The 9,292-nt window shown below is 44.6% G+C and overlaps 1 pseudogene; it reads left to right on the top strand.

Annotated features, from left to right (window-relative positions):
- Positions 1-8,467: 8,467 nt before the first annotated feature.
- On the top strand, positions 8,468-9,034 carry LOC101576067 (annotated as a pseudogene).
- The last annotated feature ends 258 nt before the right edge of the window (positions 9,035-9,292 follow it).

Raw genomic sequence — 9,292 nt, 5'->3', positions numbered from 1 at the left:
TCTTCCAGGGGATACCTGTTTTCCAACAGAGCGTGTGTGACAGAGTACTATAATGGTGACCAAATGAAAAGGCTTTGGATTTCTATCATAAAATTTATATTTCCTGTAGAAATCACCTATCTCTAGGGTTGTTCCAAATGCAGCTCTGTGGAAGTCGGTGTCCTCAGCAGAATCCCTCAGTGAGGTGCAGTGGCGTTGTGCTCCGTTCTCCACCTTCCCTTACCTGGCACAGTCCTGGGAACCAACGAAAAGAGGGCTCAGAAAAAAGCTCCCCAGGACTGAGAAGTGAGTCAGCTGATTCTATGTATGATGAACTTGTTTCTTCTAAACATACGTATCATTGTACAGTTTTCTTGGCATTACTGATGAAGATTCCCTCCATTAAAATGGAAAATTGTTTATGGTCTAGACTTCACATCTTGTAACATATAGACCAGAAAAATGATGAGCAAGAACAATTATTTTGTAGCTGAACCCCAGGCTCCAGCCCAGCCTGTCCTCTAAGTCACATGAGCGTCCCTGTCTGCACCAAGGTGGGATGTTTTTAAACATCTGCACACTGCTGCCCCCAGATGAGAGGCCAGAGCAGCTACTGTTGGGAGGTCAGCGGGGAAAGAACTAGCTGCCATCTACAGGAAATGCGTACCTAGTGCCCAAGATGATGTCACAGTTCTAGGGGAACAACTCCGACTTCAGTGCAGTCCTGGAATATACACTAAAGAAGTATCAGCGAAGGGAAACATTAGAGGAAGTCACATTCACCAGGAATATTGTTCTAAATTATAGTAAATATCATGTAAGATCCACCTTAATAATCCAAGCAGAAGCTATTAGAGAAGAAACAATGTATTTGAATGCACACATCTTAAGACAGCTAATTCTAGTATTATAGAGGGAGTATTTGATAAATAAGATGATAGAAAAATAAATAAGATAGAGATAAGAAGCTACATAAATACATATAGACACATATGTAGATCAATAGACAGATGAAAGACAGATGTAGACACTACTTAAAGACATTATATTACATTTCTGCTTACCAAATTTAAGTATGTTGACACAAGCAAATTGCGGCAGCACTTGTGCTTGTTAGATGTGTACCTGAAAGCCTCACAGGTGACCAACAACCTTCATCAGTGTGACCCTGATGGGCACAGGATGCTGAAAGGCTGAAGCACAGGTAATGCTGGAGGGAGAAAGCTAGGAACATATTTGTAACACAGGAAAGAGGCTCTGTGACTCTCACTCCGCATGTCCAGCTGTGTCCTTGAGCTTGCAAGGCAGGACCTGGCTCCACTGGCCTTGCGCTCACCGGCTCCGAGCTCGTGGTCGCATTGAGTCTCTCCTCGCGCTTCTGTGAGGAATGCTGCATTTGTGCAATAGAGCAAACGCAGACACTTGTCTCAGATGTTGTTTTAACTTATAAAAATAAATTTAGATTATGAGCTATAAGTGAATAACAAAGTTACGTAAAATTCTTATTTTCCATTTTCCACGCACTTCACCTGCAACTCACATCTAATCTGGTATTAAATTGTGGGGCTTCCTGACCACAGAGGTCTCTGTGTAGCAGAGGAAAATAGAAATAGGAACCCAGTATCAGTTACAGAACTCTTCGCTGGAACAAAATACCCAACACCCAAAACTGAGGAATGAAAGGTTTGGTGTTTTTGCTCTGAGTTTGTGAAGATTTCAGTGCATATTCGATTGGCTCTAAAGCATAATATCACATGGCAGAGGACAGCAGCTCACAGCAGCAGAAAACAGCAAAGAACAAAGCAGGGAGAATACTTGCCTCTCTCCTTTCCTTGTCTTATGAACAGGCTATCCTGGGATGGCAGGGTAGAACCACACAATGTCCATGCCTTTCTCTTACACAGGATGAAGTTGTTTACAAAGTAAGAACCCAGGCTCCCTGCTGAGTCACTTAATTAATTTTCTAATCTTGTCAAGTTGACACAATGTATTAACCAGCACAGCCCCTCTTTCCCAGGGTAAAGCGTGCAAGCCCTGACCTTGCAGCTCTGGAGAGGACCCGGGGCCTGGATGCCAGCTGTTTCCTCTAGGATCAGGACAGAGAACAGACAGCTCACCATGTAGTTTGAGCTGAGCTGGGTTTTCTGTTTATGATTCTGAACTCAACTTTTTTTAGATCTAAAGATACTGAGGGGAGCAATGGCCGTAACTCAGATAAACAATGGGCAGATGCAAGTTTCCTAAGCAGGACGTCTCTGTGTTTGCAGCTGTCCAGGCTGAGGAACAGCTGGTGGAGTCCGGTGGAGGCTTGTTGAAGTCTGGGACATTCCTGGGACTCTTTTGTACCCCTTACAGATTCTCCTTTAGTAAAGATGCGGTGCACTGGATCTGCCAGCACCAGCCAGGGAGCTGGAGTGATCTCACACATCAGCTGCAGTGGTCGCACCCCACCGTTCACTCATCTGCAGAGACAACACTCAGAACATGCTGTGTTGGCAAATGAGCAGGCTGAGACTGGGGGACACGACTGTGAATTACTATATGAGAGACACGGTGAAGAGACATCAGTGTGGGGCCACACACAAACCTGCCTGCAGGGGTGATCACAGCTAGCAGAGGCCGCTGTTGTCTACGGAGAACCAGGCCTGGCCCCGGAGCAGGTGCAGAGAAGGAAGCAGTGGAGTGAGGGCTTCCTCTTGGCCTCTGGGGTTTCCCTTCGGTCCTAACATCGCAGGACCTGAGCAGCCCCCGCAATGCATGAGCTGCTGTGAAGTCTCCAAGCTCCAGTAAACATTCTCTGCTACACTGAATTCATTTGAACATTTTGAAGTTGTGACTTCGTTTTCATTTCTGTATATGAATTTCACTAGGAGGGTAAACAACTTGTGCATTTTGTGAAGTTAGTTTTCTTAATGTCATATCCTCATCACATAAAATGGGTCTGATACTAATTTAATGTCAGTGATGAGGAACGGTCTCACACAGAAATACATGCTTGAGGCTAAGAAATTACATCCTTCACAGCCCTCTTCTCCACACAGTTCTGGCCTTGCCTGGGCCACCTCAGGAGACCTGGTCCCCAGCCTTAGCCCCAGTGCCATGCAGAGCCAGCGCTCAGGGCACAGGATAAGGGGGCAGCCGGTCAGGGCATCTTCCAGGGGCCTCGCTGTGCTCTATCAAAGGGGGCCGAGCAGGAATTGGGCCTGTACTTTTCTTTCACACCTTAGTAATTGTAAAATCTATATAATACAACAAAATCATTCTCATCTTATTACCCATTTCTCTCCTTGTATCTGTCTGTCAGTCTGTCTGTCTGTCTGTCTGTCTGTCTGTCTCTATCTTCCTCTGTCTCTCCAGCATCTCTTGCCTTCCATTTGTCATTTCATTCTATCAGTAAACTCATAAGGTTAACACTTCCATTTTCATAATGTTCATCTTTTTTCATAAACACATTCCTATTTTGCCTTCATGTACTTTATTTTACCTCAGTTAATTCGGTATTTAAGTCACACATTAATTTGTAAATTTTCCTGATCATAGACATGCCTATACTTAGTTATATGATTAATATCATTACAGTTTTATGTGCTCAGGTACTTACTGAGCAGCACACAATCACTTGCACACATACACATGGTTCCTGAAGGCTGAGTCAAGCTGAAATTGTCACACATACACCCCCACTTCTTCTCAGATGTTTCCAAGGGCCTCACACTCACATTCATAATAAGAAGCCAAGTGCACCTGCACCTTCTCCTGCTGCTCTGCGCCTCACCTGCACCAGCATCATCATGGATGTGCCCTGTGTTTAAGGACTGCAAGTTCATGTTGCCAATGTGATGTCTCAGTTCCATCTGTTTATTCCCATCCAGCTTGTGGACATCTTTGAGATTATAACCTCACCTGAGATGAAACCTGATCCTCCCCATTGCCCCTTCATAGCTACAGCTACCTGAACATACTTCAAAGCTCTGAGATATTTTATGGGTTCTGTTCTTTTTCCTTCTCCTTTGTGAGCCTGGGGATTGAACTCAGAACCCTGCACTTGCCAGGCAGGTGCTTAGTCTACTGAGCTATCTCCCTGTCCCCTTTCTCCTCTGTTATTCTGTGCTCAGTCATGGTTGTGCAAATGTCACTTTGAAATAGTGACTTTAGAACCCTGACTCAGTCACAGTTCACATGTGGTCACTGAAGGCGCTTCTCAGTTTTGTGCCCACCACAAAAGCCACTGAAAATCATCACCTACCTACTACTCAAATCTACATAAACATGCAAAAATTGAACATCACAATCCTTTCACTGGGCCACAAACAAAATAAAATTGCAGACTGAGTGTCCACAAAGAAACTGGTAGATGGGAAAATCCAGACTCCCAGGTGAGCCTTGCTTCCTGGCCAAGAGGGAGCCTTGGGTCCACAGTGGAGGGAGCACAGGTGGGGAGATGCTGGATGACTGGAGGGCATGGACGGACCAGGGTGAGGTCACATCATGCTCCTGGGGGCTACACACCTGCATGTTCCCTTCAGAAACCCCAGGATTTCAAGGTCAAGATAAAAAAATTGTCACAAAATGTTGTTCCAGGGCAAGAGGAAGACTTATCACTGAGAAATTAAGAGAGACCCTCCTTGTAAGAGAAGACAGTCAAGGGAGGACTTTTCCAGAAAATTATCCTACTTAGAGGAAGAGCATTTTAACAACAGAACAACCATCCATTATTCAAGGACGCATAAAAAGTTAAAATAATTATAGGAGAAAGAAATTAAAGGAGATTCACAGTCTCCATGAAATAAACAGGTGTTAAAAGAAAAAAAGAAACAAGCAGGTACAGGAGAAAATGAGCCAAAGCCTTAGACTTTTCTTGTGATGGTCACAGGCACAGCAATCAGAAAGCAAAGGATCTCACATTGCATTGTCATGCACATCAGTGTGAAGGGAGGGGATTAGAGCAAATCAGCAGCAGGACCAGGTCCATCTGAGAGGAGAATTCACCACCTGTGTCCCCACCACCTGCCAGACCCTACTCGGGTACTTCCCCGAGTTTTTCTGTCCCATTAGAAAATCTTCTTATTCTTCTTCTCTTTCTTTTTCTCCTTCCCCTCCTTCTTCCTCTTCCTCTTCCTCTTCTTCTTCTTCGTCTTTGTCTTCTTCTTCTTCTTCTTCCTCTTCCTCTTCTGCCTCTGCCTCCGCCTCTGCTTCCTCTTCTCCTTCTCCTCCTTCTTCTTCTCCTCCTCCTCCTGCTCCTGCTCGTCTTCCTCCTCCCCCACTCCTCTTCTTCTTTTGAGTGGAATTGGACCAAAGAGGTAATTTAAAATAATCTTATAGAAAACCCTTCATCTTCATTCACAACATCTACAATCAGCTACATAGCAACACATAAATTGAAGCAACTGAATGTCTTGGGACTCATGTAACATTTTCTACATTACAAATCAACATGCTTTAGTTACAAATGTCCTACACTGTATATTTAATACCACATCATCATGAAAAAACCTAGCTATGATGGAGTTTATTGAGCTTCATGTTTCAAACTGAACCTCAAAGAATGAAATGAATGGAAACAGGACAAAGGTGGAGCTCCTGGGTATTCACCTCGGCAGAGCACATGACCCAAGTATTGATGAGCAGTGCTGTCGCTTTTCTGGTTTACTGTGCCTTTGCACTCCTCACACACTTGCTAGGAAGTGCCTCCCTCTTCCTCAGATGTGCATCACAAAGTTCACCCTCCATTCTCCTCCTAAACTCACCCTACTCCTAAACATTTCATGAAGGAAAAACCCATCAGCACAAGCATTTCCACTTCCTAAGCATGAAATCACCCTCCATCATACTCTCGAGTTTTCAGCTTGCTCATCAATGGTGTCCTCCAGGTATTTCACTCAAATTTTTCTCTTCTTTTTCATGTTTATGAATTTTTAGTTCTCTCCACCAGCCTTGTAACATACCATACACTACACACTTTCCTAACTTTAGTGAACAAATTCTCATAGATTTTCCAAGTATTTAGCAAAGCCTGTAACAACTTCCCCACCACATGAGTTTATGCACAACTGGTATTATGCGTAATACGTCTGTAGAATATTTCTGTAGAATATTTCTGTAGAATACATACCAGTCTTCCTAAAAATTTATTAATGTCATTGTAATTCAGAACAGAGAGCAGAATTCTGGATGTGGGAGTAACGCTAAATGTGACCACAGAGCAGGGAGGTATAAGGCTTTATTATCAAAGATGAGGGGCTGGCCACATAGCTCAGTGGACTAAAGCACCTGCTTAAGCAAAGTACAGGGACTGGTTCAATCCCTGGTTCCACATACCATGCTATCCCCATGCCCTGGGATGCACTGAGACAGTGACTGAGACCAGGCATGATGTTGCACACCTGTAATCCCAGCGATTGGGAGACTGAAAGCAGAGGATCACTATAAGTCGGATCTGTGCAGTAAGACCCTGTAGACCCTGCACTAAATACATTTTTTTTAAAAGATCAGAACCAGGGAACCCCACCCCCACCCCAGGAAGTAACAGACTGTCTTACTTCTGAATTTCAGGCTTCAGCTGCTCTCCATCTTAGATGCAGAACAGCTCATTCAACTTGTCCAGATTTTACCTAGAGGGGTTATATGCACCCTGTTAATCTATTTCTCCTTACTACTGTGGACATGACTATTACCTGAATTCAGGGCATCAGATTAGCGTTGGATTGAGGGAGGGGAAGAAAAGAGATGGAAAAATAAATTGTGTTATATACAGTTGCTGACTACCCATGATGAATGCAATCATTGTGTCCTACAAATATGTACTAATAAAAATAAATTTTAAAATAAAAATTACTTATGGTAAACAGAGAGCGATATGCTAGAATCAAGTCTATATCCAGGAAATGATACCAGAAAAGAAAATCAGAGAAGACAGATACAAATTACTTGATGAATTGCAAAGACGCTGTGCTGCTGAAAGACAGGGACTTGTCCCAGTCCTGTGTGTGGCACAGCAGACCAGGGATCTTGTGGACCACAAGTGAGGGTTCCTCTGGGCCTTTTCTGTTTTCTAAGTAGATCAACAGCACTAATGGCCGAGGCGATGACCCTGAACACTTACACCTCCTTGCTGAGAAGGTCCCAACAGCGCTCCTCCTGCACCCAGCATTCACAACTCTCCACACTGCCCATCAAAGTGCGCAGTGCCCGTGCTCAGGGCCTCCAAGTAAGGAGGGATGGAGGTGGGCTCTCCATGCTGAATTACTCATGAATTCTCAGCCCTGGCTTCTTGATTCAACAACAAATTGTTAAGGGTGCCAGCTCACACAGGAATAATTTAAGGCGATCTAATTAACAACACTGGAAGATTCCATGTGTCCACTGTGCCCTTACTAAAGCTGTAACCCCTTTGCTGAGGAACTCAGTAGCAAGAAAGCAGGAGTGGGCTGGCCAGATAGCTCAGCAGACTAAAGCACCTGCTTAGGCTGAGCACAGTGGTATGCCATGCTGGCCCCTCCCCCAGCGTTCATTAAGGGGATTGAGACTGGGCATTGTGACACGCATCTGTAATCCCAGCACTTGGGAGACTGAAAACAGGAGAATCACTACGAGTCTGATCTACATAGTGAGACCCTGTAGACCCTGTACCAAATACATTTTTAAAAAGAAAGAAAGAAAAAAGAAATCAGGAGAGTCCTTGCTACATTGTACTGAAAAACATTTCATAGAATCCTCAATGCCTCAATAGTGATCAAATACTGGACACTTGCGTGTAAAATACAATTGGAAACTTGGAATGAAATTTTAATTTGAAGGGCATCATTCTCCTGAACATGTTCTTCATACCCCATAACTGTTCACACAGGGATGACCATTATTAGGTAAACATTTGGAATTAGAAATAACCTTCAGAAAACATGAGGTGAACTTAGAAACCTATGTCCACCCAGTGAGTACACAAGTTTGTGTGGAGACAGGACACCCATCACAGATGATGGTTGGCATCAACCGCGGGAGGTAAGCTCAGAACACGTCCCTATTTCTAGCTCCTGCTGGAGCTGCTCAGGTGAGATGTCCTAGGACAGGAGGAAGGAGGACCTCTGCTGACAGCTTGGTGAAGCAAGCCCTAGCAGCGTGGAGAGATCCCGAGGACAGAGATCAGGGAGACAGAGAAGAAGCCGTGCTCATATTAACCTGAAGCCGCAGCAGCAGCAGGAGGGAGAAGTTGGGCTCAGGCCCAAGAAGGGAGGAGGGAGTGGAGGAAGCTGATCTGGGATCAAGAAGCTGGTTCACTGCTCTGCTTCCACCACTCCAATGAGACCAGCGTCACACTTGTCACAACCGTAAGCAGTATTTGATTCAGGAAAAGAGATTCCTTTCAGAATCATGAGGAAAAAAAATATCTTGGCAGCTTTATAAAGCAAAGGCACCACCCACATGCAAATTTGTCTTCCTAACCTAGATTCAAATTTTGCTCTTGGGCTGTTGCACTTCGCAGTCCCTTCCCCTGACATGGCGAAGGTCTCTGGAGAAGACAAAGGTGTGGGCTAGAACATGACACTGGTGGCTCTTGTCCTGTACCTGCTTACAGTGACTCATGGTAAGTATCCTTATTGTGAGACATGGATCCATGGGAAAATTATGAAACCAGATGGCTGATGGAAGTTTTTTCATTTCCAGGTGTCCTCTCCCAGGTGAAGCTGCAGGAGTCTGGACCTGGCCTGGTGAAGCCCTCACAGCCCCTGTCCCTCACCTGCACCGTCTCTGGTTACTCCATCACAAGCAATTACTACTGGCACTGGATCCGTCAGCCCCCAGGAAAGAGCCTGGAGTGGATGGGGTACATAACCTACGGTGGTAGCACTAGCTACAACCCATCCTTCAAGAGCCACATCTCCATCTCCAGAGACACAGACAAGAACCAGTTCTTTCTGCAGATGAACTCGGTCACCCGGACGACACAGCCACATATTATTGTGCAAGAGACACAGTGATTTCATGCCAGCGTGAGGCCAGACACAAACCTTCCTGCAGTAGCACTCGGAACCAGCAGGGGGCGGATGGTACACATTGATGTAAGGAACCAACTTCCAAACCAAAGTGGAGAAACAAGGTGGGAAGTTTTTCTCTCCACTTGACTTGCATCTCCACGAGTGGCCCAAACTACGGAGATTCTAATGAAAATTTATATCTCTTCTTATACAGTAATCTTTTTTCCCATCGATATCATAATGGGTTGTACAGTAAATATTTTTCAATGAAACTATTGATTACAACTCAACTGACTGCACAGTCTCCCTAGGTTTTAGGTGAAGAAACATACATTAAAATT

The sequence above is a fragment of the Octodon degus genome, unplaced genomic scaffold, assembly GCF_000260255.1.
Source record: "Octodon degus isolate 3935 unplaced genomic scaffold, OctDeg1.0 scaffold00255, whole genome shotgun sequence".
In the NCBI taxonomy this organism is placed as follows: domain Eukaryota; kingdom Metazoa; phylum Chordata; class Mammalia; order Rodentia; family Octodontidae; genus Octodon; species Octodon degus.
This window is presented reverse-complemented; position numbering and strand designations above follow the sequence as displayed.